Source organism: Tachyglossus aculeatus, chromosome 2 (assembly GCF_015852505.1).
Source record: "Tachyglossus aculeatus isolate mTacAcu1 chromosome 2, mTacAcu1.pri, whole genome shotgun sequence".
Taxonomy (NCBI): domain Eukaryota; kingdom Metazoa; phylum Chordata; class Mammalia; order Monotremata; family Tachyglossidae; genus Tachyglossus; species Tachyglossus aculeatus.
The window spans coordinates 101,025,212-101,051,717 of NC_052067.1; the positions used below are offsets into that span (position 1 = coordinate 101,025,212).

The 26,506-nt window shown below is 43.1% G+C and overlaps 1 protein-coding gene and 1 non-coding gene across 2 annotated transcripts in view; one reads left to right on the top strand and one right to left on the bottom strand.

The window, feature by feature from the left end:
• The window catches only part of HS3ST5 (heparan sulfate-glucosamine 3-sulfotransferase 5), a 140,137-nt gene that overhangs the window by 53,594 nt on the left and 60,037 nt on the right, over positions 1 to 26,506 (top strand). The gene's annotated exons all lie outside the window — the stretch shown is intronic.
• LOC119924698 lies at positions 5,072 to 5,209 on the bottom strand. The gene has a single exon (XR_005449394.1). It is a non-coding gene; the product is annotated as a small nucleolar RNA SNORA7 (small nucleolar RNA).

The window sequence follows — 26,506 nt, forward strand, 5'->3', positions numbered from 1 at the left end:
AGGTAGTAGCCAAGCTCAACAAACGAACCCGCCTCTTCTACCTGGGTGTCCAGAAGCTGTAAAGAAGGTAGAGCCGAGCTGGTGGGACAGTGAGGTTCTGTTCAAATAAAGCTGCCTTGCAAGTCAACAAAAATGCCAGCGAACACTCAAATAGAAGTCAAACCAAAAGACAACAGATCCATTGCATTAGTATGATGTATTTCAGTTGCTTCACTGTGGAAGTGCCACTTTAATATTGCTTAGATGCTGTTCTTAATGGATGCCTAACACACTAACACGTCTACTATTAATTCATTCTCCACTTAGCATTGTTAAAAATATTTATGATACAGTGCACAGCTGAACTTATTGTTATCCATTTTCCTCAGCTTTCTTGTGGTAGCATCCCTCAGCCGCCTGCCACCCAAGAAGAGTATCGGCCTTTGATGGTAATTTATGTTGTCACTCCATTAACTTAATTTTATGGCCCCCCAACCCAACCATTGGCCATTTATGGAAAGCCCGAAGATGACTCCAGGCCTCTGGGAAGGCCTGCCCTCTTCTCAGGCTGACCTTCAGGGGAGTGGGGTTCAGTAATTTATAGCAAATACAGTCAGGGAAGACCCATTTGTGAGATTCACTGTCATTTAGCACTAACGATCCTTCGCGACTCTGAGGACAATCTGAGTTCCTGACAGGGCAATCCCATGAAAAATATAACCCCTCCACGCAGGTGTCCCTTCCAATTATCTGGAGTAGAAATTAATACTTTAAAAGCTGCTAGTCTTTGAAAGGTTATTGCAATTTATTCCAGTGGTTTCTTTTGCAAGTTATGATGAATTGGTTTATTACACCATTATTTTCCATGTCAGCTTTTTAGAAGATTGAACCATAATGTTGAAACATTAGAGAGCAAACATACTATTTTACAGCTGAATAATATATTTCCCCTAGGAAAGTGTGTTCTGTTTTTAATAACAGGTAATTTTATGTTTATACTCCCTAATGCTGTTGTCAAGTATTATTTATTTCTGTTTAGTAGAGACTGGAGAATACCTTTTAAAAATGTTACTGATTGTTTGGACAGATTTTAGAGACATGGTAGGAATATGTTACTTAAAAGCTTAAAAGTCAAAATATGAATTGTAAGTGTTTCTTTCTAAGAGCAGATATTTTCTAATGTTTTCCCAACACCGATTTAATACATGAAGCAGTTCCAGAGAGGATATAATACTTTGTAAGTACTATTTTTTAAAAAAAATTAACAGCAGAAAAGAGAATTATTTTTATCCTAATGACTACAAGCTTCCCTTGCACAAAACATTGCCTTTAATAATCCCATCTCTACAGAGGGTATTAATTAACATTTGATGGAAACAGGGCCATTTTCCCTTTATTCTTCAGTCTCTTCACCTAGTGCAGTGAAGGAAGAAGCAATGGGTAGGATCTTTCTAGATTGCAGTGTGACTTTTGAGGAAGTCAAGTTGAGAAAGTTGGTCTAGAAGCACTGTGACTTTTGAGGAAGTCAAGTTGAGAGAGTTGGTCTAGAAGAACACTTCAGCAAGTAGCTGCAGCAGTGGTGGTGGTGGTGGTGGTGGTGGTGGTAGTAGTAGTAGTTGCTGTTGTTGTTGTAGTAGTATTTATATTGCACCCATTTGGTGGAGTGCACTCTACTAAGTGCTTGGGAAATACAGAATAAAAAAGTGATATGTTCCCTGCCCAGAAGGAGCTCACACACCTTTCTGGGGAGACAAATTCACTTGTGACTCAAAGGCCCCCTTCTTGCCAAATCCAATGGCCTCTACTCCATCCTAATACTCCTCAATTTCTCAGCTGCCTTTAATACTTTCGACCACCCCCTTTTCCTTGAAATAACCACCAACCTCAGCTTCACTGACACTGTTCTCTCCTGGTTTTCCTATCTGGCTGCTCATTCTCAGTCTCTTTTGTGGTTTCCTCCTCTGCCTCCCACCCTCTAACAGTGGGGGTTCCTCAAGGTTCAGTTCTGGGTCCCCTTCTATTTTCTATCTACACCCACTCCCTTGGAGAACTCATTTGCTCCCATGGCTTCAACTACCATGTCTGTTCAAATCTGCATTTCCAACCCCTATCTCTCTCCTTCTCTACAGTCTCGTATTTCCCCTTGCCTTCAGGACTTCTTTATTTGGATGTCCCAACAGCATCTCAAACTTAACATGAACAAAACAGAACTCTTCATCTTCCTACCCAAACTCTGTCCTCTCCGTGACTTTCCCTTCACTAGACATCACCAACAACCTCCCTGACCAGCCCGTAACATTGGCATTATCCTTGACTGATCTCCCTCATTCAAATCCTGTCAATTGAAGCTTCATAACATTGCTAAAATCCACCTTTTCCTCTCTATCCAAACTGCTTCCTTGTTAATTCAACAAGCACTTATCCTATCCCACCTCGAATACCTGCATCAGTTTCCTTGCTGACCTCCCTACCACCTGTCTCTCCCCACTCCAGTCCATGCCATCTAAGCCATGCAGCTTCTCCAATACCAGTTTTATCCAATATCTTTACTGATGACTTTAGTAAGGAATTAAGAGGTTGCTCACCACCTGTGCAGATGGTCCTGAAATGGGTGGACTTGTACCACATAAAGCAGAGGTAGAATTCCAAGTGGATTGGCCCAACTTGGAAAATGGTCCTTCAGAGAAAGATTGAATTGCAGTAGAGAGAGGGCAAGGGAGTGTCCTGAGGAATGAACAGCAGAAATCAATAATTCAAAATGGGGAAAACTGGATAGGCACAGAGCCAGGGTTAAGCAGAAGCTGAGCATGAGCCCATAATATAATAAATCAGTCAGTCAGTCAATGTAGTATGTGAGTAAACAAATAGCAAACACAGGGTGTGATTTGCCTGTAGGGGTGAGACATAATCTGTTTACAAGTGCCTTCAAAACAAACCCAGCTGATGTGGTTGAAACACAAATAAAACCCCATTTTCTGGGTCGAGGCAGAGGGGCACAGCGGAACCTGCAAGGTTATCATCACCTCAGTGGACTGAGTGTCTCCTGTGTGCAGAGCACTTTACTGGCTCCTTCGGCAGGCAGAGCACTGAATTGAGTGCCTACAGAGCACCATAGCAGATGCTAGAAGGCCAGCTTCAGAAATATTAAGTGATTCCTGTCCTCAAGGAATAAACAACCAACCAACAACCACATATACAGAGTGTGGATTGTAATAATAATAATAATGGCATTTATTAAGCGCTTACTATATGCAGAGCACTGTTCTAAGCGCTGGGGAAATTACAAGGTGATCAGGTTGTCCCATGGGGGACTCACAGTTTTAATCCCCATTTTGCAGATGAGGTAACTGGGGCTCAGAGCAGTGAAGTGACTTGCCCAAAGTCACACAGCTGACAAGTGGCAGAGTGGGGATTAGAACCCATGACCTCTGACTCCCAAGCCCAGGTTCTTTCCACTATGCCACGCTGATAGATAATGACTAGTTATGGGTATGATAGTACTAATATGTCGAGAGGAGCATCCATAAAGGAGTGCTTCCTGGAAGATGTGATCTTCATCCCTGAACTAAATTAGGGCTTAACACTTCTCACAGCGCTGACAGAACACCGGGCAAGGAGAGCACTTTGCACTCAATCACCTTGCCCCCTCCTACCTCACTTCGCTACTCTCCTACTACAACCCAGCTCACACCCTTCGCTTCTCTAATGCTAACTTCCTCACCATACCTTCTCACCTGTCTTGCTGCCGGCCTCTCGCCCGTGTCCTACCTCCAGCCTGGAATGCCCTCCTGGTTCCTATCCAATGGACAATTACTCTCCCCACCTTCAAAGCTTTATTGAAGGCATATCTCCTCCATGAGGCCTTCCTTGACTAAGCCCTCCTTTCCTCTTCTCCCACTCCCTTCTGTGTTACCCTGACTTGCTCCCTTCATTCATTCCCCATCCCAGTCCCACAGAACTTATGTACATATCTGTAAATGTATTTATTTATATTAATGTTTGCCTCTCCCTCTAGACTGTAAGCTTGTCGTGAACAGGGAATGTGTCTATTACATTGTTATATTCTACTCTCCCAAGTGCTTAGCACAGTGCTCTGCACACAGTAAGTGCACAATAGATATCATTGATTGATTGACTGACTGTAAGCTTCTTGTGGGCAGAGAACATGTCTACCAACTTTGCTATTTGTACTCCACCAAATGCTTAGTACAGTGTTCTGCACACAGTGAACACTCAATAAACTGATTGATGGATTGACTGATCGAAGGGCTTAACCCAATAGAGAGCAGCTCTTCCAGGGAGAATCAGACTGAACCATTTGGGATATCAAGACATTTTCCCCACCCCGCCTTTTAGACTGTGAGCCCACTGTTGGGTAGGGACTGTCTCTATATGTTGCCAACTTGTACTTCCCAAGCACTTAGTACAGTGCTCTGCATACAGTAAGCGCTCAATAAATACAATTGATTGATTGATTTAAGATTGCTGAGACAACCAAGCACCTTGCAAACCTATCTTTCCTTTGTGTTCTTTCCAGTGGGGTGCAAATGCTGAAATATTTGGGCTGCAGGCATGGTGCGAAAAGTCTCTGTTCCAAAAGATGCACCTTTTTCACAACACATTGTTCCACGCTTTTTACCAAGTAGCTGAGCTATGGCCGAAGTCTAATCCAACAATAATATCTCTTAAGCGCTTATTCTGTGCAGAGCATTATATTAAGCGCTTGAGAGAGTTCAGTAGAGTGAGTAGATACAATCTCTGGAAAAAGAGGCTCTCGGAGCACTCTTAGAAATAATTTAGGCTCAAAGAGTTTACGTTCCACATTATTTCAAATGCTTATGATTAACTTTTGGCACTGACTGGGAGGTCTTGTCTTGCCTTATGCCGTCAAGTCGTGTCTGACTCATAGTGACTCCATGGGCACATCTCTCCTAGAATGCCCCACCTCCATCTGCAATCATTCCGGTAATGTACCCTTAAGAGTTTTCTTGGTAAAAACACAGTAGTGATTTACCATTGCCACCTTCTGTGTGGTAAACTTGAGTTTCCACCCTCGATTCTCTCCCATTCCACTGCTGCCCAGTGAGTTTTTTCTTGTAGCAGATTGTCTTCCACTCACTAGCCACTGGCCAAGCTAGGAATGGAATGGGTATGCCTCTGCTTGACTCTCCCTCCTGTAGCCGAGACTGGTAGAGTACTGGAAACTCTCCAGGTGCCATCCTGAGAGGATGACTGGAAGGTACATGTGTTTTAATAGTGACTCTTCAAGCAATGGGCTCAGGAACCATTGGCAATCAATCAAGAAAGCAGGCAGTAGTATTTATCGAGTGTTTAGTCGTGTGCGGAGCACTAAACTAATCGCTTGGGAGAATACAGTACAACAGAGTGGGTAGACAGGATCCCTGCCCTCAGGGGGCTTTCAGTCTAGCAGGGGAGACAGTGACAAATGCCTGGGGTTCTTGCCTCTGCAGCCCCTCAGCACCCATACAGACCTGTACCTTTAGCCCCAAAGTGGCTTTCTTTCTTTCTTCCTTTCAAGATCATTTAAAGGAGTCTGTCAATAACCCCACACCTGGCATTATTCAGCAATGGCATAACTCATTAAATTAATGATCAGGGACAATTAAATGGCACCAGAGTCTAGGTTATTGGAGTCCTGTGAGTCGGCCCACCTTGCCCGGAGCATGAGGAATTTCAGCTCGATGCTGGTGGGTTGCTGAATTGTGCATTAAATAAATTACTGTATTGCTAAGAGAGCTGCAGTAAGGTCTATTAAGTGCTTATTTAAAGACTTGGCAATGGCAACAGCAATAAATAATTCAAGTAGCACCTCTAATCTTGTTTTCTTTCTCCTTAATTGGTTTTACAGCATTGTTTTGACATTTACCCTTGAATTTTTTTTAAAAAATATATTCTTGAGGAAGAAAAAGCATGCTGTGCAGTTGTCCAGGTGTCCATCATAGCACAGCCCATGGATGCGCCCCAGCCCACCTTGTGTTTGATCATCTGACACCATTAGGAAATGAATTCCTACCATCATAAAGGAGAGGAAGATGGAGATGGGGTATCCTGAAGGAGGATTTAGTGGTCCTGCCGCTCCTCTAGGGCCCAGAATTAAAAGGCACAGACAGGTACATATGAATTTCAATCGATAAGCCGAAAGAAGATTCCTAAACTCAGAGAAGCATAGTAGAAAATTCATTAATTCTAATTACAATAGTACCTGGTAAGCGCTTACTACGCGCCAAGCACTGTTCTAAGGGCTGGGGATGATACCTGGTTAATGAGGTTGGACACGGTCCCTGTCCCATTTGGGGCTCACACACTTTACAGATGAGGTAACTGAAGTGCAGAGAAGTGAAGTGACTTCCCCAAGGTCACACCACAGACAAGACGCAGAGCTGGGATTAGAACCCATGTCCTTGGGACTCCCAGGGCCGTGCTCTATCCAATAAGCCACACTGTTTCCTCTGAGAGTGAGTGGACAAGGGTAGAATAGTGTCCCCTGCTGCAAAGTGCGCCCTCAGATACTCTGTCCCACAATCACAGACTGTACCCCGAACCCTAATCAGTCATCTTGTCGTGCTTGCTACTGATCCCAGGTGACTGTGTGAGACAGTGAGGATGACTGCAGAAACCAACATCCCTACTGATGGAAACAACTCAAGCCCAAGTCCAACAGAAGGTGGAAAACCCCATTCCTCTTAGCCCTAAACCAAAATGCTATGCAAGTAAACAATTTAAGCTATAGTAGGCTACAGGTGTACAGTTACACCTGGGCAACTGCACAGCATGCTTTTTCTTCCTGGCAAGTAATTTTTTTTTTTAATTCAAAGGTACATGTCAAAACAATGCTGTAAAACCAATTTAGGAGAAAGAAAACATGATTCACTCAGCTCCATCTTGAGTATTTGAGCAGCACTATTTACTGAGACACTACTAGATGCTATAGAAAAGCTGCCCACAGCTAGGGTCTGCCTTACCAGGTTCAGATCTGGACCACCATTCATTCATTCATTCATTCATTCATTCAATCGTATTTATTGAGCGCTTACTGTGTGCAGAGCACTGTACCAAGTGCTTGGGAAGTACAATTTGGCAACATATAGAGACGGTCCCTACCCAACAGTGGGCTCACAGTCTAGAAGGGGGAGGCAGAGAACAAAACAAAACATATTAACAGAATAAAATAGATAGAATAAATATGTACAAGTAAAATAAATAAATAAATAGAGTAATAAATACATACAAACATATATACATACATACAGGTGCTGTGGGGAAGGGAAGGAGGTAAGGCAGAGGGGATGGAGGGGGGAAAAGGGGGAGAGGAAGGAGGGGGCTCAGTCTGGGAAGGAATCACCAGGGGATTGGGCCAGGTGAAGTAGCAGGGCCTAGTGGAAAGGGCATGGGATTGGGAGTCAGAGAAACTGAGTTCTAATTCTGCTCCGCCAGTTGTCTGTTGGATGACGTTGGGAAACTTCTCTGTTCCTTGGTTTCCTCATTTGTAGAATGGGGATTCAATACTGCTCTCTCTACTAAGGACTAAGTCTAAGTCACAGTGTAAGGAGTATGAGGCCCAGGTGGGTCGGGGATTGTCTCCAACTTGATTTTCTTGAATCTACCCCAATGTTTCATTCAATGCTTAGTACATAGTAAGCACTTAACAAACGTCATTATTATTCTTATCATTATTAATAATAACTATCATAACTACAATCTCCATCCTGCCACATGGATAAGGATCTTACTATTAGAGGCATTATCTTTGAAACCAAAGGACAGCTAACTCTGTGCACATCCAACTGAAAAATTGAAAATGTTTCAGGATTTCTATCTCATGCTGTGGTCTGTGCTACAAGATGAAAATCAAGGGAAACTAAGATATAAGGTAATTTGTTTGTTCAAAATCTGCTTTTCTTCACTGTAACTTGTGAGACCGTTAGACTGGATTGATTCATCGACTCATTCAATAGTATTTTTTGAGCGTTTACTGTGTGACGAGCACTGTGCTAAGCACTTGTGAGAGTATAACGTAACAATAAACAGATACATTCCCTTCCCTCAATGAGCTTACAGTCTGTCTGGGCTTGGGAAGAGCTCCCTCCTCCCCCACCCCACCCCCCAATGTGCTGCTGCACTTACATTCCACATGAGCAGGGGACTATTCATTCATTCATTCAATTGTATTTATTATTAATAATAATAATAATGGCATTTGTTAAGCGATTACAGCAAAGCACTGCTCTAAGCATGGGGGGATACAAGGTGATCAGGTTGTCCCATGTGGGGCTCACAGTCTTAATCCCTATTTTACAGATGCGGTAACTGAGGCTCAGAGAAGTTAAGAGATTTGTCCAAGGTCATACAGCAGACATTTGGTGGAGTGGGATTAGAACCCATGACCTCTGGATCCCAAGCCTGTGCTCTTTCTACTGAGCCACACTGTGTGCAGAGCACTGTACTAAGCGCTTGGGAAGTACAAGTTGGCAACATATAGAGATGGTCCCTACCCAACAGTGGGCTCACAGTCTAGAAGTCCCCACTTTACTCTGGAACCACTTCTGTAGCCTCACTGAAACACTGAAACATAGCCAGTCTAAGGGGGTGACCACAGTCTGTTTGCTTGTACCTATAGAAGCAGCGTGGCTCAGTGGAAAGAGCTCGAGCTTTGGACTCAGAGGTCATGGGTTCAAATCCTGACTCTGCCAATTGCCAGCTGTGTGACTTTGGGCAAGTCACTTCACTTCTCTGTGCCTCAGTTACCTCATCCGTAAAATGGGGATTAAGGCTGTGAGCCCCCTATGGGACAACCTGATCACCTTGTAACCTCTCCAGCACTTAGAACAGTGCTTTGCATATAGTAAGCACTTAATAAATGCTATCATTATTATTATTAAAGTCACCTGCAGAGTTGACAATGGAAGCCAACATGCAGCACCATCCACCCAATGTGACACTAGTTATTCTGGAAACAGAAGAGTAAATGCAAGTCTTTTCTTTTAAATGGGTTTTTTAAAGTGCTTACTATGTATGTGACAGGCACAGTACTAAGTGCTGGGGAAGATTCAAGAAAATCAGATTGGACACAGTCCCTGTCCTACATGGGGCTCACAGTCTTAATCCCCATTTTACAGATGAGGCAACGGAGGCAAAGAGAAGTGAAGTGATTTGCCCAAAATCATACAGCAAATAAGTGGCAGAGGTGGAATTAGAACTCAGGCCCTCTGACTCCCAAGCCTGTGCTCTTTCCACTAGGCCACGCTGCTCCACTTTCACAGGTTCCAATACCAAGAAAGTATCATTTGGATTTACAACTTGGAAAAAAAAAACCTTCACTGTAGTGATTATAATTATCGCTATTATATATACATATATATATATATGCTATCATCAATCGTATTTATTGAGCGCTTACTGTGTGCAGAGCACTGTACTAAGCGCTTGGGAAGTACAAGTTGGCAACATATCATATATATATATATATATATACTATTACTACTATATATATATCTCTATATAGAGAGAAGCAGCATGGCTCAGTGGAAAGAGCACGAGCTTTGGAGTCAGAGGTCATGGGTTCAAATCCCGGCTCCGCCACTTGTCAGCTGTGTGACTTTGGGCAAGTCATTTAATTTCTCTGGGCCTCAGTTACCTCATCTGTAAAATGGGGATTAAGACTGTGAGCCCCACGTGGGACAACCGGATCACCTTGTATCCCCCCCACCCCCAGCACTTAGTGCTTTGCACATAGTAAGCACTTAGTAAATGCCATCATTATTATTATTTTGTGACATTTATTATTATTATTATTATTATAATCATTCCAGTGAAGAGTTTCGTGAGGTTTTTTTTTTTCATTTTGGATGTATCTCTATCAACAAATTTTAGAGAAGAGCATAAGCTTCATCATTACTGAGTCAGCCTCTCAGTCCAACCAACCCAGAACCATCTTTGACAGGGGCTCCAGGATGGTGGATGGATCATGTGCCAATTGCCTTCCTGGACACCCACTCTCATCGTTTAGCAGGGACCATCCAGCACCCTTAATTTTCACCTTGATATCCCCACTAGATTGTAAGCCCATTGTTGGGTAGGGACCATCTCTATACGTTGATGACTTGTACTTCCCAAGCGCTTAGTACAGTGCTCTGCACACAGTAAGTGCTCAATAAATATGATTGAATGAATGAATGAGAAGCAACATGGCCTAGTGGAAAGAGCACAGTGCTGGGAGTCAGAAGCCCTGGGTTCTAATACCAGCTCTACCTCTTGCCTGCTTGTGACCTTGGCTATGTCATTTCACTTCTCTGTGCCTCAATTACTCCATCTGTAAAATAGGGATTAAAACTGTGAGTCCTATGAAGGACAAGGGCTGTGTCCACCCTGATTAGTTTGTATCTACTCCAGCACTTAGTACAGCGCCTGGCACATAGTAAGTGCTTAGTAAATACCATTGAAGCAAACAGCTACATAGCAATAAGAAAAGGCCATTCCAGGTCAGTTGAAGCATTTTAAAACATTGATGACAGAAGTAATAACAGAAGAAGAAGGGAAGAATTAGGCACATTAGTAAAGAAGAAAAGAGAAATTCTGAGGCTCTAATGCAACATACATTGAAATGGCTTTCTGTTGTTATGTTGCAAAGAGGTTGCCATGGTCATTACACTGGAAAAAGGTTATCGCCATCAGGGATTTGTTAGGGTTTCCTTCATCATCACCAGTGATATGTACTGAGTGCCTACGGACTATCAACGTGGATTAAGTGCTCAGGAAAAAGCAACAGAAGTCAAACATGATCAACTACCCACCAGGAGCTTGCTAACTTGCAATCTAATGGGGTGGACAGATGGACCAAAAAATCCTTCCAAAGGGTGGCTGCAGGAGGAGGAATGAGGATATTATTATCATTACTACATTTGTTAAGTCTTTGATATGTGTCAATCACCATTCTAAGCTCTGGGGTAAATTCCAGTTAATCAGGTTGGACAAAGTCCTTGTCCTACATGGGGTCACAGTCTAATAGAAGGGAGAACAGGTATTGTAGCATCATTTTGCAGTTGAAGAAATTGAGGTGCTGAGAAGTAAAGTGACTAGCCCAAGGTCACAATGCAGACAAACGGCAGAGCTGGGATTAGAACCCAGGTCCTCTGACTCTCAAGCCGGTGTTTTTCCCACTAGGGTAGATACAGATTCATCAGATCAGATTCGGTCACTATCCCACACGGGGTTCACAGTCTTAAGAGGAAGAGCGAAGAGGTATTTTATCCCTATTTTACTAGAAGAGATCAAGACACAGAGATCTTAAGTGACTTACTTAGCCACCCTCACCTCTGACCCAGCAGTTTGCTCAACCCCACATCCAATTCTTCAAAATTCCCAGGCTTTCTGGGCTCTTTCCATTAAACCATGCTGCTCTACAACCATTCAAGGAGCTGGGACAGCTGGGACAGACCAGGGAGACTGGGGTGAAAACTGGAAGGAATGGTGAGAATTTGAAAAGGGGTTTTGTAGTAAAGGAGAGATAAGTATATTTGAAGGCCAAGGAACAGGAGCCAATGGAGAAAGAGAGGTTGAGGATAATGCAAAGGGAAAAGAGGAGAAGAATAAGAGCAAGTGTTTTTAAGATTTGGGGTCAGAGGCACAGGTTGGAAGGAGAAGAAAAAATAGAGGGGGTAGGAGAGGAAGCTGAGGAGAGACTTTGGTAAATTCATAATAATAACAATAATAATGGTACTCTTTAAGCACTTACTATGTGCCAAGCACTGTTCTAAGCACTGGGGTGGATACAAGTTAATTATATTGAACATAGTTTCTGTCCCACAAGGGCTCACACTTTTAATCCCCATTTTACAGATGAGGTAACTGAGGCCCAGAGAAGTGAAGTGACCTGCCCAATGTCATGTGGCAGAGAAGCAGTGGCTCAGTGGAAAGAGCACGGGCTTTGGAATCAGAGGTCAGGGGTTCAGATCCCAGCTCTGCCAATTGTCAGCTGTGTGACTTTGGGAAAGTCACTTAACTTCTCTGGGCCTCAGTTACCTCATCTGTAAAATGGGGATTAAGACTGTGAGCCCCCGTGGGACAACCTGATCACCTTGTAACCTCCCCAGTGCTTAGAACAGTGCTTTGCACATAGTAAGCGCTTAATAAATGCCATTATTATTATTATTATTAAATGGCGGAGCCAGAAGTAGAACCCATGACCCATGACTCCCAGGCTGGTATTCTATCCACAAAGCAACACTGGCCTGTAACGCCCTCCCTCCTCAAATCCACCAGACAATTACTCTCCCCTTCAAAACCTTACTAAAGGTGCATCTCCTCCAAAAGGCCTTCCCAGATTTAGCCCCACTTTTCCACATCTCCCATTCCCTTCTGCCTCTCCCTGACTTGTTCCCTTTTCCTTCCCTCTTCTCCCAACCCCCAGTACTTACGTATGTATCTGTAATTTTATTTATTTATATCCATGTCTGTTTATTCGTATTGATCCACCCCATCCCCTCTAGACTGTGAGCTAGTTGTGGGCAGGAATTGTTACTCTTTATTGCTGTATTGTACTTTCCCAAGCACTCAGTAAAGTGCTCTGCACACAATAAGCACTTAATAAATATAGTTGAATGAATGAATGAATGCTTCATGACTTCCATTTTGCCAACTAAGTAGTTGGCAAAGTCATCAAGGGCTAGAGAGAGGTGTGGTAAGGGCACAAAAGTCTTCATGAGTGAGCGAAAGGTTCGGAATAGTTGGTGGGGGTTATGAACAGGGGAGTCAGTAAGAGAGATATATAAGAGCTGTCAAGCAGGGGAGAGCTGATTTATAGAGGGAGATCCCAAATCAGAGAAAGGACTTTTTGAGGCTCTTCTGAGTTGTAATAAAATTGGGCCAGGATCCCAGCCTCCCGGTGAAATTAAATAAAGGCTCAGTGGTATATTTCCTGGATCCGAGCCCCCTGACCTGAGGTAAGCTCATGGGAGAGTAAGGAAGAGAATTGTAGCATTCAGAAGGAAAATGGAATGGGACCAAGGTAAAGAACACTTGGAAGGGGGACTGCTCCATTTTGTTTTTAAATAGAAATGGGACATTCGGTAAGAAATGTTGTTAAAGGGGTTTGTGAAAGAGTGGAGAAATCCCATAGTGAGATAGTCTCTTATACTCTCTGAGAGATTGAGGTTTAGAAGGTTTGAGCCCTAAATGTTCAATAACCCTATTAAGATCAAAAATTTTTTTGGGAGAGCTTCTCTGTGTTTGTTCTATTTCCTTTCACTGGGGCAAAATCGTTTCACTGACAGCCCTTCATTTTCCATGTTTCTTTCCTTTACTCCATGATGCGGTTTCTTACACTGCTTGTGTTCATGGAGATTAATGTGTTAATATGTGACTTTTATTTCTATTGCAGTCTTGAACCTTGTCAAAATTGTTTTCAATGCTTCCTAGATTTTCCGCCCCTTATATCTCATTAATCATTCTCTCTCCTCAGTAGCTTCATACTGAGTCAAGTGCCACTTCCTGGCTTGTAGATTGATGCATATTTTGAGTTAAAAAGCAATTATATATCACTTCAAAAACAAAACCCCAGACAGGTTATTCCATTGAAAAATAACGGGTTTTTTTAATGGTAGTTGTTAAGCATTTACTATGTGCCAGGCACTGTGATAAGTGTTGGGGTAGATACAAACTAATCAAGTTGGACACAGTCTATGTACTACATGGGGCTCACAGTCTTAATCCCCATTTTACAGATAAGGTAACTAAAGCAAAGAGAAGTGACTTGCCTAAAGCCACACAGCAGACAAATGGCTGAGTCTGGATTGGAACCCAGGTCTTTCTGATTCCTCGGCCTGTGCTCTATCTATTAGGCCATGTTCTTCTCAATAACTTTCTGTCCTCAGTACTTGAAATTCCCCCTTCCTTCAAAAACTACTAAAACGATCATATTACTTTCTCAACTTCATTACAATTTTACTTTAGAAAAACTCATTAAAGCTTTTTAAAAAGAGTTGAGATTAACTCTACTCATATCTAAAGGTCAATATCAGATCATCTGTAAATAGCTGAATATGCAAGAAATCAGTAAATGGGTATTTGATAAATATTTTAGTATTTAGTGTCAGCACATCTTCCAAAATAACAGTAATTCAGGATAATGAGGCGAGTGATACCTTGTAGAGCAAACATCACGCATTTCAAAGCCGTAGGAATATGGATAAACCCCAAATTGACTTTGAAACTTATGAGCTCAAGGGACTAGTTATTGGACTGGAGAAACTAAATATGGCAGACCCAAAGTTGATGGCAGTCTGATGCACGCAGTCAAAGAAACTGGAACCAGTTGGCCCAAAGCAATGGATATTTTTTGGCTAAAATGGCACCATCTATGATCAGTCAATCAATCTATGGTATTGATTGGGCACTTAGTATGTGCAGAGCACCATACTAAGCGCTTGGGAGAGTACGATGCAACAGAACTAACAGACACTTTCCCTGCCCATAACGAGCTCATCCCATTCATCACCATAAGACTGACAGGGAGTTTAGCTGGGCCACTTCGTGTGGCCAGGGTTTGGGCAAGGCTCCTTGTGGTCATCCCCTCCCAAGTGTTTAGTACAGTGCTTTGTGCACAGTAAGCACTCAGTAAATACAATCGAATGAACGAACGAATGAATATTCCCTGTGCCTGTAGTCACCGAGCAGAGGAGCTGCGAGGTGTTACTTTGGCCTGCTCCCCCTTACAGAGAGGAAAGAGAGTATTCCAAAAGTTGTTCTGCCTTCAGGGACCCAACTTCCACTTTATCTCAATCCTAATTATCAGCCATAATAAAAATCACTAAAAAGAATAGTGGATTTACGTGGCTCCAGTTAGGGGAGTGTTTTTAGAGTGGGTTATTCCACTGTAAGAGGCCCAATAGAGAAGGTGAGGAATTACTGACTGGAAATAACCACAGCAACATTGAAAATTGCCCTGGCCAAGGACCTGGAACGAGCAGGAGCCAAAAATTGTGGCCCCTCAATAATGGGAGTAGTGGTGGTCATGGTAGTAATAGTAGCGTGGCTCAGTGGTGGCAGTAGTAATAGTAGCATGTCTCAGTGGAAAAGAGCATGGGCTTTGGAGTCAGAGGTCATGGGTTCAAATCCCGGCTCTGCCAATTATGAGCTGTGTGACTTTGGGCAAGTAACTTAACTTCTCTGTGCCTCAGTTACCTCATCTGTAAAATGGAGGTTAAGACTGTGGTCCCCGCCGTGGGACAACCTGATCACTTTGTAACATCTCCAGAGCTTAGAGCAGTGCTTTCCACATAGTAAGCGCTTAATAAATGCCATTATTATTATTATTCATTCATTCATTCAATCATACTTACTGAATGCTTACTGTGTACAGAGCACTACTGTGGGAGAGTACAATACCACAATAAGCAGACATATTCTCTGCAGTAGTAATAATAATAATAATGGTATTTATTAAGCATTTACTACATGCCAGGCACTGTACTAAGTGCTGGGGTGGATACAAGCAAATCAGGTTGGACCCAGACCCTTTCCCATGTGGGGCTTACAGTCTCAATTTCCATTTTACAGATGAGGTAACTGAGGCCCAGAGAAGTGAAGTAACTCGCCCAAGTTCACACAGCAGACAAGTGGCGGATACAGGATTAGAACTCATGACCTTCTGACTCCCAAACCCATGCTCTTTCTACTGTACCATGCTGCTTCTCTATAGCAGCAGTAGTAGTAGTGATAGTAGAACCAGTAGTAGTAGTGGTGGTAGTAATGGTATTTATTGAGTGTAAGCTGAGTCTAAGGTACCTCTATAAGTGCTTGGGAAGGGCAACAGAAGCACAGAACTTGTTCCCTGTCTGAAAGGAGCTTACTCTAACAGGGGAAAGCAAACATAAAAATATTAACAGACAATGGAAATAAAATGAATAAAATTGAATGCTTTGAGGATGTGTATATGAACCCAGAGTGTAGAACAGTGTTTGACACATAGTAAGCACTTTACATATACCATTAAAAAGTGCTGGGGATAGGCATGAAGCATCATGGCTCAGTGGAAAGAGCCCGGGCTTTGGAGTCAGAGGTCATGGGTTCAAATTCCGGCTCCGACAATCGTCTGCTGTGTGACTTTGGGCAAGTCACTTAACTTCTCTGTGCCTCAGTTCCCTCGTCTGTAAAATGGGGATTAAGACTGTGAGCCCCCTGTGGGACAACCTGATCACCTTGTAACCTCCCCAGCACTTAGAATAGTGCTTTGCACATAGTAAGTGCTTAATAAATGTCATGGTTATTATTATTATTATGATAATGAATAAATATTTGTAAAGTGCAAGAAGGTGCTGACAGGTTGATAAGCAAGCAGGGAAGAAAATAATCATTGCTTGGTAAATAGTCTTTGCTTGATCTATGAATCAATCAATCTATAATATGTAGTGAGCACCTACTGTGTGCAGATCATTGTACTAAGTGCTTGGTAGAGTACAATAGAGTATGTAGATCTGATCTCTACCCTCAAGGAGGTAACTTCTAGTGAGGGAGACAGATATTGAAGTAAATCACAGGTAGGTTTCATCATCATCATCAATAGTATTTATTGAGCCCTTACTATGTACAGAGCACTGTACTAAGAGTTTGCGAGTGCAATACAACAGAGTTTGCATACTCATTCCTTGCCCACAGTGAGCTTAGGGATGGGAGACAAACATCAATATAAATAATATAAATAAAAATAAATGAAGAGGGAAATGGGCAGTCACTGGGGGGGGGTTGAGGGAAGGCTCCATGCATGCTGAGTGCCATTTTTGGAAAACGAACCAGCAACAGGGTGGAATGTGGACTGAAGTGAAAAGAGGCTGTTACAATACTCCAATTATAATATGACAAGCACTTAACTTGGGTAGTGTCTTTATAGATGGAAACTTTAGGAGAAAAAATTGGCAGGATTTAGCAGTAGATTGGATGTGAGAGAAGAATGAGAAGCTGAGGATGATACCAAAGTTGCAGTCATCAAATCGCAGGAAGTAGGGTGTTGTTGATGATAGAGATAAGTTGGGAGAAGGGGAGGGATTAGAAGGGAAGATGAGATCCTTGAGTCCTAGATGGATTGATCCCATGAAGAAGCTGACTGAATTGGCAATGGATGCTGTAAGCTGGTTGTGGGCAGGGAATGTGTCTGTTTACTGTTGCATTGTACTCTCCAAAACATTTAGTAAAGTGCTCTGCACACAGTAAGCACTCAATAAATACTACTGAATGAATGAATACACCCAAACCATAAGATCACCAGACTCTGAATAGCAATATATGCTGAGTTGGCACTTTGTTCCATCCAGGGTGGGTCTCTGTCTCCAATGGGGGCCTCTCTGCAGTCTGACATTTCCTCCTGCCTTCAAGACATCTCTACTTGGATGTCCGGCAGACACCTCAAACTTAACATTTCCAAATCAGAACTCCTTATCTTCCCACCCAAACCCTGTTCTCTCCATGATTTTCCCATCACTGTAAACAGCTCTTCCTGCCTCGCAAGCCCATAACCCTGGCTCTATCCCTGACTAATCTTTCTCATTCATCCCACATATTCAATCTGTCACTAAATCCTGTTGGTTCAGTCTTCCCAACAGCACTAAAATCCACGCTTTCCTCTCCATTCCAACTGCTACCATGTGAATCGAAGTACTTATCCTATCCCACCTTGATTACTATATCAGCCTCCTTGCTGACCTCCCAGCCTCCTGTCTCACCCCACTCCAGTCCATACTCTACTCTTCTGTCCAGATCATTTTTCTATAAAAATGTTCAGGACATGCTTCCTGAAGAACTTCTAGTGGTTGCCTATCCACCTTCACATCAAACAGAAACTCCTTACCATTGGCCTTAAAACACTCAATCACCTTGCCCCCTCGTCCCTCACCTCACTGCTCTCCTACTACAATCCAGCCACACACTTCGCTCCTCTAATGCCAACATACTCACCTAACTTCAATCTCATCTAACTCTCCACCGATCTCGTGCCCACATGCTGCCTCTGGCCTAGAATGTCCTCATTCAGCGTGGCTCAGTGGAAAGAACACAGGCTTTGGAGTCAGAGGTCATGAGTTCAAATCCTGCTCCACTAATTGTCAGCTGTGTGACTTTGGGCAAGTCACTTAACTTCTCTGTGCCTCAGTTCCCTCATCTGTAAAATGGGGATGAAGACTTTGAGCCCCACATGGGACAACCTAATCACCTTGTATCACCCCAGAGCTTAGAACAGTGCTTTGCACATAGTAAGCGCTTAACAAATACCATCATTATTATTATTATTATATCCAACAACGACTTTCCCTGACTTCAAAGCCTTATTGAAGCCACATCTCCTCCAAGAGGCCTTCCCTGACTGAGTCCTCATTTCCTCTTTTCCCACTCCCTTCTGCATTGCCCTGATTTGCTCCCTTTATTCACCTCTCCCTCAGCCCCGCGGCATTTATGTACATATCCGTAATTTATTTATTTATATTTCTGTCTCCCTTTCTAGACAGCGAACTTGATGTGGGCAGGGAATGTGTCTACCAACTCTGTTGCAATGTACTCTCCAAAATGTTTAGTACAGTGCTTTGCTCACGGTAAGCTCTCAATCAATATGATTTATTGCTTCTCTCCTTCTGCAAACCAGCTCTCACACTTTGCTCCTCTAGTGCTAGCCTCCTCACTATGCCTCGATCTCTTCTGTCTCACCGCTGATCCCTAGCCCACATCCTTCCTCTGCCCTGGAATGCCCTCCCTCCTCTAATCCAACAGACAATTAGTCTTCCCCCTTCAAAATCTTATTAAGGGCACATCTCCTCCAAGAGGCCTTCCCAGACTAAGCCCCACTTTACCTCATCTCCCACTCCATTCTGCATCACCCTGACTTGCTCCCTTTGCTCTTTTCCCCTCCCAGCCCCAAAGAACTTATGTACATATCTGTAATTTTATTTATTTTTATTGACATCTGACTCCCCCACTCTAGACTGTGACCTCACTCTGAGCAGGAAATGTCACCGCTTATTGTTGTACCGTATTTTCCCAAGTGCTTAGTACAGTGCTCTGAACACAGCAAGTGCTCAATAAATATGTTTGTTTGAATGAATGAGTGAATGATTGATTGGGGCCACAGGGGGCTTGGAAGAATTGGATAGTGGTTCCCTTCCCAGTCATCCTCATGGTTAAGGGTGGATCACCCAACACACTTCACTTTCCCCACACCATCACTGATTTTCCTTCTAGTGATCCAGCATGGACCACCTAGCCATGAATTGATCCAAACCCTCTGGACCTGGTGGATGTTTCTGGTTGCACAGTTTTCTGTGGGATAAAATTCCAGAGTCTAGCCAGAATCCAAGCTGAGCCCAGTAACTTTCAGGAGCTCTCTGTGAAACGTTACCCAGTCTGATGCAGGGTCAGTCAGTCAATCACTGATATTTATTGAATGCTTACCATTTGTTAGAGAAGCAGTGTGGCTCAGTGGAAAGAGCCCGGGCTTGGGAGTCAGAGGTCATGGGTTCCAATCCTGGCTCCGCCACTTGTCAGCTGTGTGACTTTGGGCCTCAGTTACCTCATCTGGAAGATGGGGATTAAGACTGTGAGCCCTATGTGAGACAACCTGATTACCTTGTATTCCCCTCCCCCAGTGCTTAGAACAGTGCTTGGCACATAGTAAGCACTTAACAAATACCATCATTATTATTATCGTTATTATTGAGCTCTGTAATAGACTTTTTTAATAGTACTTGTTAAATGCATACTAGGTACCAGGCACTGTACTAAGCGCTGGGGTAAGTACAAGGCAATCATCAAGTTGGACACAGTCCATGTCCCATATGGGGCTCACATCATAATCCCCATTTTACATACGAGGTAACTGAGGCACAGAGAAGCTGACTTGCCCAGTGCCACTCAGCAGACAAGTGGTAAAGCCAAGATTAGAACCCAGGTCGTTCTGATTCCCAGGACCATGCTCTATCCACTAGACCATGCTGATTCTTTAGGTGCTTCTCTAATAGGTGTTTGGAGTGTACAATATAACAGAATTGGTAGATACATTCTCTGCTCAAAGCAACCTTACCGTTCAGTAGTAATAGTAGTAGTGTAGTAGTAATAGTAGTAGTAATAAAGTATATATTGTTTATTGTGTGCAGAGAACTTTACCAAGTCCTGAGAAAGAATACACAAATAGAAATTAGCCCCAGGAACCTGTCCACCCATGATTCAAGCTTCAGTATTGAAGTTGGTCTGGTTATTTTGTCTTTTAAGGATTGTGCCAACCCCCTACCTATCTTCTCTGGGGATCAAGGGGATTGAGCTATCTGAATGAGACAGAGACTTGAGTAGGGTTATTCAGATGAAAACCTCAACCATTTAAACTAAAAAGGATGTCCATTCTGTTTTTGCACTGTCTTCCCCCAGATTCTCCCTGATAACCTTCCTTTGATTTGAGGGGAACTCCAGAACCCAACCCTGCGTGGCTTTAAAAACCCTAGAGGCCTATGTTTGTTTTCACCAAACCAAATCTGGATGGGTTCAAAATTCTTTGTAACTGTTGCTAGTTCATTATTCCCTGGATTTTATAGCAGCTTTTTTCCAGTGAGCTGAGACACTTTGGAAATGTTTGGAATCTTTGGAAAGCATGCATCTGGACACTTATATACGCTCCAGAAAGAAAGTTCAAAAATTCCATCCGGAACCAATCTTTTCCCATTTCAGGGGGCAGCATGAATAAATACTAATAGAAATGATAAAACTACAACCCAGCCCACACACTTTGCTCCTCTAATATCAACCTACTCACTGTTTCTCACCTCTCTTGCCATTGATTCCTTACTGACACCTCCTCCTTCCTACCAGTAACTTCCTCCCCCTTCATAGCCAGCAGACCACTGGTCTCCTCATCTTCCAAGCCCTACTAAAAATCACATCTCTTCCACGAAGTCTTTCCTAACTAATATTTCATCTCCCCATCCTCTTTTCCCTCCCTTCTTTGCCATCTGTGCACTTGTGTCTAAAACTCCTAAGCACTTAATAATAATAATTTTGGTATTTGTTAAGCACTTACTATGTGCCAGACACTGTGCTAAGTACTAGGGTAGATTCAAGTTTAACGGGCTGGACAGAGTCCCTGTCCCATATGGGCTCACAGTCTCAATCTCTGTTTTACAGATGAGGTAACTGAGGCACAGAGAAGTGAAGTGACTTGCCCAAGGTCACGTGGCAGATAAGTGGAGACGCCAGGATCAGAACCGATGACCCTGACTTAAGTACTTACTCTCCACCCCAGCATTTATCTAAACATTTTTTTTTGACTCAGCTGCTATAATCTATTTTAGAGTCTGTCTCTCCAGCTACATTGTGAGCCCCTTAAGGGAAGGGATCATGTCTGCTTACTCTAATGTGCTCTCCCATACACTTAGTACAGTGCTATGCATGCAGTAAATGCTCAATAAATACTGTTTGACTGACTGATTGATAAAATTCTGAGAAAAAATCTGAACCCTCGTGAGCCCGTTGTTGGGGAGGGACTGTTTCTATATGTTGCCGAGTTGTACTTAGAGGAGTAACATGGTGTAGTGGCTAGAGCACAGGCCTGCTAATCAGAAGGTCACGGGTTCTAATCCCAGCTCCACCACTTGTCCGCTGCGTGGCCTAGGGCAAGCCATTTCACTTCTCTGTGCCTCAGTTACCTCATCTATAAAATGGGGATGAAGTCTGTGAGCATTCATTCTGTGCGAAACAGGGACTGTGTCCAACCCAATTTTCTTGTATACACCCCAGCGCTTAATATAGTTCCTGGCACTTAGTAAGTGCTTAACAAATCCCCTTATTATATTGAAGCAGTGTGGCTCAGTGGAAAGAGCACAGGCTTTGGAGTCAGAGGTCATGGGTTCAAATCCTGACTCTGCCAATTGTCAGCTGTGTGACTTTGGGTGAGTCACTTAACTTCTCTGTGCCTCAGTTACCTTATCTGTAGAGAAGCAGCATGGCTCAGTGGAAAGAGCATGGGCTTGGGAGTCAGAGGTCATGGGTTCAAATTCTGGCTCTGTCAATTGTCAGCTTTGTGACTTTGGGCAAGTCACTTAACTTCTCTGTGCCTCAGTTACCTCATCTTTAAAATGGCGATTGAGATTGTGAGTCCCACATGGGACAACCTGATCACCCTGTATCCTCCCCAGCACTTAGAACAGTGCTTTGCTAATAGTAAGCACTTAACAAATACCAAAATTATTATTATTCGAGCACTTAGTACAGTGCCCTGCACACAGGAAGTGCTCAACAAATATGATTGAATGAATGAATGAATAAAATGGAGATTAAGACTGTGAGCCTCCCGTGGGACAACCTGATCATCTTGTAACCTCCCCAGTGCTTAGAACAGTGCTTTGCACACAGTTAACACAATAAATGCCATCATCATTATTATTATTATTATTATTCCCAAGTGCTTAGTACAGTGCTCTGCACACAGTAAGTGCTCAATAAATACGATTGAATGAATGAATGAATAAATAAATATGATTGAATGAGTGAATGAATGAATTCAGCATTTCCTTCTGTTTAAGAGAATTATCTGCATCATTCATTCAATCGTATTGAGCGCTTACTATGTGCAGAGCACTGTACTAAGCACTTGGTAAGTACAATTTGGCAACAGATAGAGACAATCCCTACACAGCAATGGGCTCACAGTCTAGAAGGGGGAGACAGACAACAAAACAAAACAAGTAGACAGGCATCAATAGCATCAAAATAGATAATAGAATTATAGATATATACACATCATTAATAAAATAAATGGAGTAATAAATATGTACAAATATAAACAAGTGCTGTGGGGAGAGGAAAGGGGTAGGGCAGAGGGAGGGAGTGGGGGCAATAGGGAGGGGAGGAGGAGCATAGGAACGGGGGGTTCAGTCTGGGAAGGCTTCCTGGAGGAGGTCAGCTCTCAGTAGGGCTTTGAAGCGGGGGAAGGCAGATGTGAGGAGGAAGGGCATTCCAGGCCAGGGGAAGGATGTGGGCCAGGGGTCGATGGCGGGACAGGTGAGAACGAGGCGCGGTGAGGAGATTAGCGGCAGAGGAATGGAGGGTGCAGGCTGGGCTATAGAAGGAGAGAAGGGAGGTGAGGTAGGAGGGGGTGAGGTGATAGAGAGCCTTGAAGCCTGGAGTGAGGAGTTTTTGCTTGATTCGTAGGTTGACAGGCAACCACTGGAGATTTTTGAGGAATATCAGTGCACTAGGTGGGTCCTTAAATTAAAATTATTTATTTATTGAATATGCTCCATTCTCCATATATCACAGGGGCTTCATTCCTGCCAGAGAAAAATCAATAGCTTTTTATTTAGCTTCCCCAGGCTGGCTTTCAAGCTAGTCTGAGATGCAAGCCCCTCTCTCTGGCAGGTTAACTGGAAAGTTTCCTACCTTCACGATATCTCTAATCAGACATCCCACGGACATCTCAAATTTGACATGTCCAAAACAGGACTCCTCATCTTCCCATACAAACCCTCTCCGCCCTAATGTCCTTCCCATCGCAGTAGAGAATGCCACTATCCTCCCTAACCTCGACATTATACTCGACTCATCTCTCTCATTCACACAATTTCAGTCTGTCACCAAATCCTCTCAGTTCTACCATCATGACATTATTAAGACCCACTTTTTCCTCTAGATCCAACACCTGCCAAACTGATCCAAGGACTTATGATATCTTGCCCTGATCACTGCATCAGCCTCCTCACTGACCTCCCTGCCTCCTGTCTTTCCCGACTTCAGTCCTTCCTTCACTCTGCTGCCCCATCACTCTTCTAAAAAAAATTCAGTTCATCTCTCCCCACTCCTCAACAATCTCCAGAGGTTGCCCAATCACCTCTCCATCAAACAGAAACTCTTCACCATCAGCTTTAAAGCACTCAATCAGCCCTCCCCCTCCTAGGCTGAAAGCAGTGTGGCCTAGTGGAAAGAGCACAGGCTAGGAGTCAGATGTCCTGGGTTCTAATCCCAGCTCTGCCACTTGTCTGCTGTGTGACCTTGGGAGAGTGGCTTAACTTCTCTGTGCCTCAGTTCCCTCATCTGCAAAATGGGGATTTTATACCTGTTCTCCCTCCTACTTAGACTGCGAGCCTCATGTGGTATTCAGTTTTCTTGTGTCTACCCCAGTGCTTAGTATAGTGCCTTGCACATAGTAAATGCTGTACAGATACCAAAATTATTATAATGACCTTACCTTACTGATTTACTACTACAGCCCAGACTACACACCTCACTCCTCCAATCCCAACCATTTTGCTGTACTTCAATCTCATCAGTCCCACCAGGGACCTATTCCCATGTCCCCCCCTCTGGCCTGAATCTCCTGCCCCCTTCATAAATGACAGACCACCACTCTACCCGCCCTCAAAGTCTTATTAAAATCACATCTCCTCCAAGAGGCCTTCCCCGTCTAATCCCTCATTTTCCCTACTCTCCCTCCCACCTACATTGCCTATGCACTTGGATCTGTACCCCTCACTCTCTTGAAATTCACCCCAACCTCAGCCCCCCAGCATTTTACATGCACGTCCAGAATTTATTTTAGTATCTGTTACCCCCTCTATACTGTAAACTCCTTAGAGACCAGAAAACACGTCTACTGACTCTGTTGTATCATACTCTCCCAAGCACATAGCACAGTGCTCTGCACACAAAAATCAAGAGTTTTAGAGGTTTGACTAGGGGCATTAGTGGATTTTGGAAATAATTCCACATTTATAGCTTCTCCAAAGATCATTGGATCAAGTAAGTGGAATGGTTTCACAGCTAGACTTCTGCTTTGTTAAAAATACCTCATGAACATCATTCTTGTCTTGAGAGAAATTCAGATACAGGTCCCAGCCTTTGATGAATAAGATGAAAACTCCACTCTGGTTTTTTTTATAATTTAAATGTAGCAATTTCCACTACCATTTTTATGCCCAGAGACAAGTAAACTCCAGAGGGGTATTTTGTACTTGCTGTGTTTCTCCTCTTTGTCCCACGTGAATGAAATGGTGACATTATATTATATTTTGAAAAAACCACTCTACAATGAAAATTTTTTACCTAAGAAAAAGCACACATTTTAATTTAAAATGCAAACAAACACTTAGCTGTTAATTTATTTCCCCGAAACATAAAAGTAATACTCTTCGGAGTTGCCGAATGCATTGCTTAACTAGACTTGTTAATTCTGTTATAGAACTGTCTTTAGAATGATCTGAGGACAAGACCTTTAAGTGTTTTTATAACAGTTTAAGATCTCTGAGAATTTGAAACTTAAATGAGTGTACTTGGGAGGTTGTTACTACTATGCATTCTTCTGCATTCCCCCTCTCCATCCCCACCGCCTTACCTCCTTCCCTTCCCCACAGCACCTATATATATGTATATATGTTTGAATATATTTATTACTCTATTTATTTTACTTGTACATATCTATTCCATTTATTTTATTTTGTTAATATGTTTGTTTTTGTTCTCTGTCTCCCCCTTCTAGACTGTGAGCCCACTGTTGGGTAGGGACCATCTCTATATGTTGCCAACTTGTACTTCCCAAGCGCTTAGTACGGTGCTCTGCACACAGTAAGTGCTCAATAAATACGATTGATTGATTGATTCAGTAAATACCACTGATTGATTGATTGATTGAGCAAGACCGCAGCAGCCAAATGTTCACGCTTTGTCGGCTCTCACTGACCAGAGCTCCAAGATGCAAAAAATCACCTCCCTGCTTCTGTAAGAACCTTTCTTTCCCCACATCCAGCAGTTTGCTACAGATATGTACCCCTGGTGACCCCAGTTGAGTAAATCTGAAGATCTGTATCTGATGGTAAACAAGGTAACCTCATGAAAGAAGAGACACTTCAATTCCATTGCCTGAGATGTTACGAACAAGAAAGATGGATAGCAAGGAGTGATGCCCTGTTGCATTTTCCCCTCGCAGTTATTCGTCACTTGGTAGCAGCAGTTTAGAAAAGGCCTAGGTTTTTTCCAGTGTCGGCAATTGTCTACCAAGCAGCTAGGGCAAGCACAGCAAAATCACTACGTCTCTCTATTCCCTACCTTTCCCTACCCTAGATTTTCTTTTTCAGACGAGAACCAGAGACAAAGAGAGACTGAGACAGGGAGAACCAGAAATAACCACCCCACCCCTGACTAACCTAATTCTTCCCAAGAGATAAGAATCTTCTGTTTTGGAAAATATATCCCAAAAAAAGGAGGTTCCATATTTCTGGGAAGGCGGTAATGATCCCCCATTGCCGGGGGAAGACAGGCATGGGGGGAGCCTTCTAGATTCTTGCCAGGAAGAGTTATTTGTTCATGTTTTATGAAAGTTTAACATGAATTTTAAGCTTTAATCCCTCAATCCTACTTCTTGACCAGGACACTCCCCAATTTCCCAAGCAGAGTATGCCTACCTCATCCCTGGCACAATTAGGCAATAAATAATAATAACAATAACTGTGATATAAGTGCTTACTATGTGCCAAGCACTGTTTGAAGTGCTGGTGCG